Genomic DNA, 10,294 nt, shown 5'->3' on the forward strand with positions numbered 1-10,294 from the left:
TGTTGCAAATCCATGTTAAACTAAAAATTATATGTATGAATTATATTTATGGAGGACTGTATATATCAAATCCATAGTGAATATCCATATTTTAAAAGTATATATGAGAATGTTGCTTATCTTATAACAATTCTATATATATCTAGAATTTTTTCTTCCATTCTGTGGGATCTCTCTCCACCACCATTTTGGGAGTTGCCTATTACGACCCACACATGTGTTTAGGATTATCAATGGTGGAGAGCTCCGACAAAAGGAAGATGGTCGCATTCAATGTCAGAACATGATTAAGACCTGAGCGTCGAAACGCGTTGTTCTGTAAGCTATCCGACATATGCTGTACCTGCTGTTTTTTATTTTATTTTTCATAATAAAGTGGATTTTTAATTAAGCTTCTCCTGGCGCTGGAAATTTGCTGTTTTTTCAGAGGGTTCAAGGCCCGAAAGAAGCCATTGAAGACAGCCATACAAAGCCAAGCGTAACATATCCGATTCTGAACTTGGGACATTGTAAAATGAGTATGGCATACAATGAGGGATTACAATAACATATACAGTCATATTAAAAAATTTGACCACACCTATTAATGTTAACATTTTCATTTATAAAAAATTGGGTTTTTGCAACAACTATTTCAGTTTCATATATTTAATAACTGATGGACTCAGTAATATTTCTGGATTCAAATGAGGTTTATTGTAGTAACATAAAATGTGCAACTCGCATTTCCAAAAAATTTGACCGGTGCAATAATATGGGCAACCTTAAAAATTTCTTGATTTGAACCCTCCTAACAAATTTTTACTAAAGCACTAAATTGGTTGGGTAACCTCATTGAGCTTTCAAATTCATAGGCTGGTGTATCTTATTAAAAGCTACTGAAAGCAAGAAGAGTTCATTCCCCTATGTATTGTTTTGCATTACCGATTCCAAATGTTACTAATATTTTTGTCCTGTTACCTTTTCATTGTTCCACTCATACTTGGTGTCCCTGCGCATCTGCCGGTCCGTTGACTGCTGACGCGGCGTTGCCTGGCCGCGGCCGTCTTGTGCGCATGCGTGGGAGTCATGGAGACGTCCGTTCTCCCGCGCATGCGCACTACCCTCGGCGGTCTCGGCTTGCTCCGCCCGCTGGCCTCGACTTCCGGCGCATGCGCATTCTTCGGACACCATCTTTATTTGATTGAAAACAACTGTGCTGCCCCTGTATATAGCGGCCAGCCCTACTCTCTCCTCCACTTCCCTCGAAAAAGCGCTCAGGCGAAACAGCTGTTGGGTTCGTCCTCCTGCCGCGACCCCCCTCCACTTGTACAGGTAGTCTTCATTTGTCTCACTTTTCCTCTTTCCTACTCCCCTCTGACTCACATAACTATTGTGGGTCCTGAGACTCGCTTTTCCTCTTTTTCCCTGTTTTACTTTGGCCGTCATTGTGCTGTACTGCACCGCCTGGCCTCACGTTTACTCTTCCTGCTTTGTATCCACTTGCCTCCTCTCTCTGCCACAGGACTAGTCCACTTCTTGAGCTGGGCTGCACATCCCTCTAACTGTTTTTATCTGCCTTCTCTGTGCCCTTCACGGGACCTTTCACATTCTTTCCCTTCCTTTCCAGCTCCACGACTAGTCAGGGCATTTATGCTCTGTTTGTGTTTGTGCATTTTCCTTCCTCTCCAGCCCCACGACTAGCCCGGGCATAAAGGACCTGATTGTGTGTGTGTATTGTGTAATTTTCATTAGCCGTTTATGTGCTAACTGGCACCTCTCGGCTTCACGACTAGAATTTATTACACACAACACTTCAGCCTCCTCTTTATTGCCCCACGACTACTCTGGTGGAGATTATTTCTTTATACTTTTTTAACCATCCTTGCCTACCTGTCCTTTGGTCATGCACTTCATCCCTTGACCATACATCCCCTGTGGAGGGTCATTTGGTCTATTCACTACCTTGGGGGGCTGGGGTCCAATTTTTGGACCAATACACTCCAGTCATATACCACCCCCCCTGGGTTTCGTCACTGGCAATGAGTAGGACTTCACACCTCTCCCCCCCCCCTTTTTTGTGTTCTACCTACACTTGCATCCTCATCCCTGGGTTGCCTCATTCTTTCTACTTTGTGTTCTAATTTGATACTGTACTATTTATTCTTATGAAAATAAGTTGTTTTTTCATCTATTTTATGTGAATAAAATTTAATACTTTTGCAAATAATTTTGGTGCCATATCTCTTCTTCCCTCCTTGTTCTGAAAGCAAGAAGAGGCTGTTATTTCTGCAAAACGAGGATCTACAATATATTAAGGTCACTTTTATGTTGCGGTGCCCATACTTTTGCATCGGTCAAATTTTCTTTCAATGCGGATTGCACATTTTCTGTTTGTACAATAAACCTCATTTCAATCCAGAAATCGTACTCAGTCCATCAGTTACTACATATATGAAGCTGAATTAGCTGTGGCAGAAACCCACATTTTTAGAAAGGATTTAAAGGTTAGCATTAATAGGGGTGCCAAAAAATTACCATGTGACTGTATGTTCCTCCAGTTTACAAATGGATTACTGGCTGCTGCCCTCCCCTTGGCCAGCCACATAACGGGCCAGCATCGCTGCATGATGCTCCACTTTGGCCATCAGTCTTCTCTGGGCTGAGATGATTCGTCTCTGTGAAGCCCTGATGTTCGCTTGAGAAGAGACGAGGTCTGCCAAAGTGGGGATGCCTATGGAGGGAATGGTAAAAGTTTACAATCATAATTTTTATTTCTGCTTATTATTATTATGAAGTAGGAGATTCATGTTTAAGACTTACGGCTTTCCCCCTCGTCCGATATTGAGGGACTGATGGAGCCCGTTGGAATACTATCTATGAAAACAAAAAACACTTTATAGTACTCAACAGCTTTATGTTTTGCAATTTATATGGAGTTTATTTTATATGAAACAATGACAGGGAGCCGATCCAGCCGATGCCTCATACGGGTGCTCCTCCTTCTCTGGTGGCTGTAGCTCCACCGGGTGCTCTGGATCCTCCAGGGGCACATGCTCCTGTGGGGGCTGTTGACCCTCTATGGCTCCTTGCTCCTCTGAGGGTTCTTAATAAAATATGAAGTCTTATGGGGTTATGTTATGATACATATAGGACTGTGGGGGGTACATTATAATATATGGCGGACTACGTAGCCTACCTTATACATGGACTATGGGGGTGCATTATAACACATTGGGGACTATGTGGTGCAGTATAATATATGGAGAACTATGGGGTGAATTATAATACATGGAGAACTCTAGGAAATGCATTATAGTACATGGAGGACTATGGGGTGCATTCTAATATATGAAGGGTTATGTGCGACCCTTTATACTATATGGAAGGCTATGTGGGGGCCATTATTGTATTTGGAGAACTATATACGAGGGGGGACAAAGATACAAGCAGGAGATGGAAACATTTTATGCTGAGGGAAAAAGGCTCCTACCCACAGCACCCAGCTTTCCCATGCTCTGATATGGGAAAGCTGGGTGCTGAGGGAATGATGTTTAGCCAAGCATGGGGAAGCTGGGTGCCGAGGACAAGATGTATATCAGAACATATGAAATCTGGGTGCTGATAGAGGGATTTCAGATCATGGGAAATCTGGGTGCTGAGTGGGTGCTATCTATAGAGATATATATTTATATATATATAGATATATACATATAAATATTAGTGATGAGCGAGTATGCTTGTTACTACTCGGTACTCGCACGAGTATCACTGTACTCGGGCTACTCGGCGGGTACCGAGTAATTTTGCAATACTCGTGCTGTACTCGTGGTCTTCATCCCTGCATGTTGGCGCTCTTTTAAGAGCCAGCCCTCATGCAGGGATTGGCTGGCAGACCACTGCAATGCCACAGCCCTGTTAGTTGTAGAATTGCAGTGATTGGCCGGCCTGCACAGCGTGACCGAGCCTTTATACCGGCGGGCGCGCTGTGCTCTGCACACAGCCATCTCATATTCCCTGCTTTCCCCGCCCACAGACGCCTATGATTGGTTGCAGTGAGACACGCCCCCACGCTGAGTGACAGGTGTCTCACTGCACCCAATCACAACAGCCGGTGGGCGTGTCTATACTGTGCAGTAAAATAAATAAATAATTAAAAAAAAACGGCGCGCGGTCCCCCCAATTTTAATACCAGCCAGATAAAGCCATACAACTGAAGGCTGGTATTCTCAGGATGGGGAGCCCCACGTTATGGGGAGCCCCCCAGCCTAACAATATCAGTCAGCAGCCGCCCAGAATTGCCGCATACATTAGATGCGACAGTTCTGGGACTGTACCCGGCTCTTCCCGATTTACCCTAGTGCGTTGGCAAATTGGGGTAATAAGGAGTTAATGGCAGTCCATAGCTGCCACTAAATCCTAGATTAATCATGTCAGGCGTCTCCCCAAGATTCCTTCCATGATTAATCTGTAAATTACAGTTAAAAAACACACACACCCGAAAAATCCTTTATTAGAAATAAAAAACAATAACAAAGTCCCTCATCACCAATTTATTAACCCCGAAAAAGCCTCCATGTCCGGCGTACTCCACAGTCCTCCAGCGTCGCGTCCAGCTCTGCTGCATGCAGGTGACAGGAGCTGCAGAATACACCGCCGCTCCTGTCAGCTTCACACAGCAACTGAGGTGAGTAGCGCGATCAGCTGCTGTCAGTCAGGTAACTCACGGCCACCGCTGGATCCAGGTAACCTCAGAGACAGCTCAGCTGATCGCGTGGCTGTCTTCAGTTGCTGTGTGAAGCTGACAGGAGCGGCGGTGTATTCTGCTGCTCCTGTCACCATCATGCAGCACAGCTGGATGCGATGCTGGAGGACTGTGGAGTATGCCGGACATGGAGGCCTTGTCGGGGTTAATAAATTGGTGATGAGGGACTTTGTTAGTGTTTTTTATTTCTAATAAAGGATTTTTCGGGTGTGTGTGTTTTTTAACTGTAATTTACAGATGAATCATGGAAGGAATCTCGGGGAGACGTCTGACATGATTAATCTAGGATTTAGTGGCAGCTATGGGCTGCCATTAACTCCTTATTACCCCGATTTGCCAACGCACTAGGGTAAATCGGGAAGAGCCGGGTACAGTCCCAGAACTGTCGCATATAATGTATGCGGCAATTCTGGGCGGCTGCTGACTGATATTGTTAAGCTGGGGGGCTCCCCATAACGTGGAGCTCCCCATCCTGAGAATACCAGCCTTCAGCCGTATGGCTTTATCTGGCTGGTATTAAAATTGGGGGGACCGCACGCCGTTTTTTTAAATTATTTAATTATTTATTTCACTGCACAGTATACACACACCCACCGCCTGCTGTGATTGGGTGCAGTGAGACACCTGTCACTCAGCGTGGGGGCGTGTCTCATTGCAACCAATCATAGGCGCCGAAAAGCAGGAAAACAGGGAATACGAGATTGTTTAATGAGCGGCCGGCTTTTTCAAAAGAGGAAAAGCCGCCGGAGTTTAGCGAACAGCTGTGCAGCGCCGCGGCAGTGATCGGGGAACGGTAAGTAAGAGAGAGGGGGGAGAATGACCGACAGACTGTGAGAGGGGGACAGACAAGATAGAGAGAGACCGACAGAGCGAGACCGACCGACGGGAGATAGAATGAAAAAAAAAATGACCGACATCGCTAAAAAAGCACAAAACGTGCGTTTTGGACATCGGAGTGCCACACAATGTTTTACGTAAAATCTTTCATGTATTAATCTCAAAAAGTAACATACACCAGCTCTATCTCACCGCCATGAAAATTCATTTTGGTGTCATTTTGGAAGGTTTTCTGGTGAGTCCGTAAAAATGGCATAAAACCCGGACAAAATTGTTCACAGCTGTGACTTTTGAGTGATAAATGCTTCAAGGGGTCTTCCCCATGCTGTTGCCATGTCATTTGAGCACTCTTCTGAGACTTTTGTGACATTTTTAGGGTTTCTACATGCTGCCGGGGGTCATTTCAGAAAAATACTTGGGTCTCCCATAGGATAACATTGGGCTCGGTGCTCGGGACGAGTACACGAGTATCTTGGGATGCTTGGCCCAAGCCTCGAGCACCCGAGCTTTTTGGTACTCGCTCATCACTAGTGGTAGGCTGTTTGCTTGGGCTGCGGGTTTGACTCTGAGGCAAGGCCCATGGACTTTGTATGGCTGCATGTAATTGATTAGTCCAATGGACTGTGTTGCTTATGAGTTTCCATTTGATTGATAGGCCAGGTACAGTCTTTTGCTTTTGTTTGGCCATGTTGTGTGCGCAGTCACTAGGATTATGTGAATTAATGTAGAGTCTGTTTCCCACTTCTCTGTGTTGGTGTAGTGGTAGGCTCTTTGTTTGGGCTACGAGAGCTTGTCGGTTTGACTCTGAGGCAAGGCCCATGGACTTTGTATGGATGCATGTAATTGCCTAGTCCAATAGACTATGTTGCCTATGACTTTCCATTGGATTGATAGGCCAGGTACTGTCTTTTGCTTTTGTTTGGCCATGTTGTGTGCGCAGTCACTAGGATTATGTGAAATAATGTAGAGTCAGCATTCCACTTCTCTATGTTGGTGTAGTGGAAGGCTCTTTGCTTGGGCTACGAGAGGATATGGGTTCGACTCTGAGGCAAGGCCCATGGACTTTGTATGGCTGCAAGTAATTTCATAGTGCAATGGACTGTGTTACCTATGAGTGCCGATTGGATTGATAGCCCAGGTACTGTCTTTTGCTTTTATTTGGCCACGTTGTGTGCGCAGTCACTAGGATTATGTGAATGAATGTAAAAGTGGTTTCCCACTTCTTTGTGTTGGTGTAGTGGTAGGCTCTTTGCTTGGGCTGTGAGAGGTTGTGGGTTTGACTCTGAGGCAAGGCCCATGGACTTTGTATGGCTCCAATTAATTTCCTAGTCCAATGGACTGTGTTGCTTATGAGTTTCCATTGGATTGATAGGCCAGGTACTGTCTTTTGCTTTTCTTTGGCCATGTTGTGTGCGCAGTCACTAGGATTATGTGAATTAATGTTGAGTCAGTTTCCTACTTCCTTGTGTTGGTGTAGTGATAGGCTCTTTGCTTGGTCTATGAGAGATTATGGGTTTGATTTTGAGGCAAGGCCCATGGACTTTGTATGGCTGCATGTAATGTAATTGCCTAGTCCAATGGACTGTGTTGCCTTTGAGTTTTCATTGGATTGATAGGCCAGGTACTGTCTTTTGCTTTTGTTTGGCCATGTTGTGTCCACAGTCACTAGGATTATGTGAATTAATGTAGAGTCAGTTTCCCACTTCTCTGTGTTGGTGTAGTGATAGGCTCTTTGCTTGGGCTACGAGCGGTTGTGGGTTCGACTGTGAGGCAAAGTCCATGGACATTGTTTGGCTGCATGTAATTGCCTGTTTCAATGGACTGCGTTGCCTATGAGTTTCCATTGGATTGATAGGCCAGGTACAGTTGTTTTGCTTTTGTTTGGCCATGCTGTGTGCGCAGTTGTGATGCCCTGGGCAAGCCAGGGGTCACAGGTCATAACACCACACGCACCCCACATTCCCTGCAGGAACACCAAGGTCAGAACACAAATCCTTGTTGCCTTCCTCAAGGGGCTGATATCCACACCAGGGGGTGGGCCAGGCGGTTGGCTGCGCCCACCGAGGAGTTCACAGCCCTGGAGGCGGGAAAACCAGGCAGTGAGCTCAGGGAAGAGCTTGAGTGAGGAGTAAACAGTCTAGAGTGAGAGTTTGAAGTAGAAGGAGTAAACAGTGGAGTTGTAGTGAGAGAAGAAAGAAGTAGAAAGAGAAAAGTGACAGCAAGAAGCCTGAAGTTGGTCCGGGTGTGTGCCCCGGACTGAGACAGCAAGGTTGGGAGACGGCGGTGACCGTCTGCAGGAGAGATTGCTCGGAGGTTGCCGAAAGGACCGTGGACGGGTGGTGACCCGGCGGTACCGGAGCGGTATACAAAGAACAGTCAGCACCAGGGCAGGGGCCTTTCGGATCCCGGCAAGGCTTGGAGTTGCCATAATTTGCCAAATCCGTCAGTGAAGGGGACCTCCGGGTCTCCCAGCAGCAAAGTCCCGAGTGAAGGCAACTGTCCAACCGTGAAGGGGAGACACCGCCACCGCCAAGGCACCAGTTTCCCAGGGCCAGCGCCTGCGGGCAAGAGAGGGGCTCCTCCGGCTCATATCCAGGTCGGGGAGCGGTTTACCGGTGGGAATCCATCGCTACCAAAAACTATACATAGGTGCAGGGAAGTGACCGTCACCGCTAACTGCAGGGAACATCAGCACCGTAGCCGTCCGAGGGACCCGTCCAACCAGCCGTTTGTTTACCAAGAACTGTGTCATCATCCTTTGGCTGAGTGAGTACCTACGTGCCGTGCGGCACAGCGCTGCCCTTGCGTCCCTGCACCTCCACAGGCCCCATAACCCGCCTGTCCACCATTCCAACCCCATCACTGGGCCCCGGGACCACCAAACCCCTACCCACGGAGGGGCCAATCAACAACTAGCTGCTCCATACCACCACTCCCGGGATCCCCAAACAGAGCAGCGGTGGTGTCCCTACAATCACCACAACCATGGGTGGCGTCACGGACAATAAACTATCCCAACAACCAAACCCCTTTCACTCACGGGCGAGGAGCGCCGCTCGAGTCCACGGGATCCGGCCCATCGCTCGAGCCACTGAGCAGCAGCGGACCCGAGCAGTGGGGGAGCGCAGCGTCCCCTCCTCCGCCCGCGACACAGTCAATAGGATTATGTGAATTAATGTAGAGTCAGTTTCCCACTTCTCTGTGTTAGTGTAGAGATAGGCTCTTTGCTTGGGTTGCGAAAGGTGGTGGGTTCGACTCTGAGGCAAGGCCCATGGACTTTGTTGGTGTTGTGGTAGGCTCTTTGCTTGGGCTGCGAGAGGTTATGGGTTCAACTCTGAGGCAAGGCCCATCAACATTGTATGGCTGCATGTAATTGCCTAGTCCAATGGACTGTGTTATCTATGAGTTTCCATTGGATTGGTAGGCCAGGTGCTGTCTTTTGTTTGGCCAAGTTGTGTGCACAGTCACTAGGATTATGTGAATTAATGTAGAGTCAGTTTCCCACTTCTCTGTGTTAGTGTAGAGATAGGCTCTTTGCTTGGGTTGCGAAAGGTTGTGGGTTCGACTCTGAGGCAAGGCCCATGGACTTTGTTGGTGTTGTGGTAGGCTCTTTGCTTGGGCTATGAGAGGTTGTGGGTTCGACTCTGAGGCAAGGCACATGGACTTAGTATGGCTTCATGTAATTACCTAGTCCAATGGACTGTGTTACCTATGTGTTTCCATTGGATTGATAGGCCAGGTACTTTCTTTTGCTTTTGTTTGGCCATGTTGTATGCGCAGTCACTAGGATTATGTGAATTAATGTAGAGTTAATTTCCCACTTCTCTGTGTTGGTGTAGTGGTAGGCTCTTTGCTTAGGTGACGAGAGGTTGTGTGTTTGACTCTGATGCAAAGCCCATGGTCTTTGTATGGCTACATGTAATAGCCTAGTCCAATGGACTGTGTTACCTATGTGTTTCCATTGGATTGATAGGCCAGGTACTGTCTCTTTTTGCTTTTCCATGTTGTGTGCGCAGTAACTAGGATTATGTGAATTAATGTAGAGGCAGTTTCCTACTTCTCTGTGTTGGTGTAGTGGTAGGCTCTTTGCTTGGGCTGCGAGAGTTTGTGGGCTTGACTCTGAGGAAAGGCCCATGGACTTTGTATGGCTGCATGTAATTGCCTAGTCCAATAGACTATGTTGCCTATGAGTTTCCATTGGATTGATAGGCCGTGTACTGTCTTTTGCTTTTGTTTGGCCACGTTGTGTGTGCAGTCACTAGGATTATGTGAATTAATGTAGAACCCATTTCCCACTTCTCTGTGTTGGTGTAGTGGTAGGCTCTTTGCTTGGGCTGTGAGAGGTTGTGGGTTCGACTCTGAAGCAAGGCCCATGGACCTTGTATTGCTGCATGTAATTGCTCAGTCCAATGGACTGTGTTACCTATGAGTTTCCATTGGATTGATAGGCCAGGTACTATATTTTGCTTTTGTTTGGCCATGTTGTGTGCAGCATTTGCTTGGACCTGTACCGCCCACAGCCATGACTCATGTCATGGGTACGGTATTGAAATAGACCAGGTGAGTGCTGCTAAGAGCAGTTCTACTATTCATATGTGAGGCCGTATGGCACATTTTATAAAAATATTTTAGTGTAGGACTGCCTCAAATGAGATTTGCCGTGACGTGGCGAGGTAGCTCAAGAAATTGCAATTTTTTGCCAAAAATCTCAAA

Source organism: Anomaloglossus baeobatrachus, chromosome 1, assembly GCF_048569485.1.
Source record: "Anomaloglossus baeobatrachus isolate aAnoBae1 chromosome 1, aAnoBae1.hap1, whole genome shotgun sequence".
Classification (NCBI taxonomy): domain Eukaryota; kingdom Metazoa; phylum Chordata; class Amphibia; order Anura; family Aromobatidae; genus Anomaloglossus; species Anomaloglossus baeobatrachus.